At 51.7% G+C, this 2,574-nt stretch overlaps 1 pseudogene; it reads left to right on the top strand.

Moving 5' to 3' along the window:
- The first annotated feature begins 2,094 nt into the window (after positions 1–2,094).
- LOC124623281 lies at positions 2,095–2,212 on the top strand (annotated as a pseudogene).
- The last annotated feature ends 362 nt before the right edge of the window (positions 2,213–2,574 follow it).

Here is a 2,574-nt window from a genome sequence, read left to right as displayed (position 1 = left end):
AAGGTGTGGCTCGCAGCCATTCTGCCAAGTCAATTACAATCCTAAACTTTCTATAGAAATTTCATTAGCGAATCCTATCCATAAGAGGTAACTTCACATTCTGAAAAGAACCAGGAAAAAACGTTTTAAGTTCATAACTAAAAGTGCCATTAAGATTCCTCAGAATTTTTGCAAAATAAATAAATAAATAAAAATTTTCGTTAGTTTCATGTTTTTCTTACACTAACTAGCACTACTCCAGTACCCAAGTATCCCACTAGTTACGTAAGAAAATTTGTGAATTTTTGTCTCATTTCCTTACAGCAGACGACTCCAGAAGATATTTATTGTTGAAAGTTCTTCAGCGTTAGGAGCGTCTGTCTGACTTCTGTAGTAGTGTGGGGGTGCAAATTGGATCTTGTGGGAGCCACAGGGTAAAGGGCACATCTCAGATGAATCCCACGCTCACAGAAAAGCACTAGTTGCATTACCGGACATACATCGCGAACGCTTAGCTCATTTTGGGCCCACGGGAAATCAGTACGTCAATGAAGTGGTACCCCACTTAAGCTCCTAATTTTCTTAAGCCCTGACAAGAGCCTACATGTACACTCCTGGAAATGGAAAAAAGAACACATTGACACCGGTGTGTCAGACCCACCATACTTGCTCCGGACACTGCGAGAGGGCTGTACAAGCAATGATCACACGCACGGCACAGCGGACACACCAGGAACCACGGTGTTGGCCGTCGAATGGCGCTAGCTGCGCAGCATTTGTGCACCGCCGCCGTCAGTGTCAGCCAGTTTGCCGTGGCATACGGAGCTCCATCGCAGTCTTTAACACTGGTAGCATGCCGCGACAGCGTGGACGTGAACCGTATGTGCAGTTGACGGACTTTGAGCGAGGGCGTATAGTGGGCATGCGGGAGGCCGGGTGGACGTACCGCCGAATTGCTCAACACGTGGGGCGTGAGGTCTCCACAGTACATCGATGTTGTCGCCAGTGGTCGGCGGAAGGTGCACGTGCCCGTCGACCTGGGACCGGACCGCAGCGACGCACGGATGCACGCCAAGACCGTAGGATCCAACGCAGTGCCGTAGGGGACCGCACCGCCACTTCCCAGCAAATTAGGGACACTGTTGCTCCTGGGGTATCGGCGAGGACCATTCGCAACCGTCTCCATGATGCTGGGCTACGGTCCCGCACACCGTTAGGCCGTCTTCCGCTCACGCCCCAACATCGTTCAGCCCGCCTCCAGTGGTGTCGCGACAGGCGTGAATGGAGGGACGAATGGAGACGTGTCGTCTTCAGCGATGAGAGTCGCTTCTGCCTTGGTGCCAATGATGGTCGTATGCGTGTTTGGCGCCGTGCAGGTGAGCGCCACAATCAGGACTGCATACGACCGAGGCACACAGGGCCAACACCCGGCATCATGGTGTGGGGAGCGATCTCCTACACTGGCCGTACACCACTGGTGATCGTCGAGGGGACACTGAATAGTGCACGGTACATCCAAACCGTCATCGAACCCATCGTTCTACCATTCCTAGACCGGCAAGGGAACTTGCTGTTCCAACAGGACAATGCACGTCCGCATGTATCCCGTGCCACCCAACGTGCTCTAGAAGGTGTAAGTCCACTACACTGGCCAGCAAGATCTCCGGATCTGTCCCCCATTGAGCATGTTTGGGACTGGATGAAGCGTCGTCTCACGCGGTCTGCACGTCCAGCACGAACGCTGGTCCAACTGAGGCGCCAGGTGGAGATGGCATGGCAAGCCGTTCCACAGGACTACATCCAGCATCTCTACGATCGTCTCCATGGGAGAATAGCAGCCTGCATTGCTGCGAAAGGTGGATATACACTGTACTAGTGCCGACATTGTGCATGCTCTGTTGCCTGTGTCTATGTGCCTGTGGTTCTGTCAGTGTGATCATGTGATGTATCTGACCCCAGGAATGTGTCAATAAAGTTTCCCCTTCCTGGGACAATGAATTCACGGTGTTCTTATTTCAATTTCCAGGAGTGTATTTAAATGCGCGGTTAAGAATTGCTAAACTCGTCTGAAATACACTCACCGAAAAAAATTAGTACACACTCTTAGAGGTTTCGGCCAACGGCCTTGCCGCAGTGGTAACACCGGTTCCCGTCAGATCACCAAAGTTAAGCGCTGTCGGGCTGGGATAGCACTTGGATGGGTGACCATCCGGTCTGCAGAGCGCTGTTGGCAAGGAGGGTGCACTCAGTTCTTGTGAGGCAAACTGAGGAGCTACTTGAAGTAGCGGCTCCGGTGTCGGAAACAGACATACGACTGGGAAAGCGGTGTGCTGACCACATGCCCCTCCATATCCCATCCTGTGACGCATATGGGCTGAGAATGACACGGCGGCCGGTCGGTACCGTTGGGCCCTGACGGCCTTTTCCGGAGGAGCTTAGTTTAGTTTCTTAGAGGTTTCCAATTCGCTCGAGGGTTTATTGTTGCATATGGAGAACCTGAAATGATTACATTTGCTGGTCAATAGCACAAGCGGTTCTGAAGCACCAGATATCGATCTACGCTAAAACATCCATATTAGTATGTGATGTGGAATC

This window comes from Schistocerca americana, chromosome 7 (genome assembly GCF_021461395.2).
Source record: "Schistocerca americana isolate TAMUIC-IGC-003095 chromosome 7, iqSchAmer2.1, whole genome shotgun sequence".
NCBI lineage: Eukaryota > Metazoa > Arthropoda > Insecta > Orthoptera > Acrididae > Schistocerca > Schistocerca americana.
This window is presented reverse-complemented; position numbering and strand designations above follow the sequence as displayed.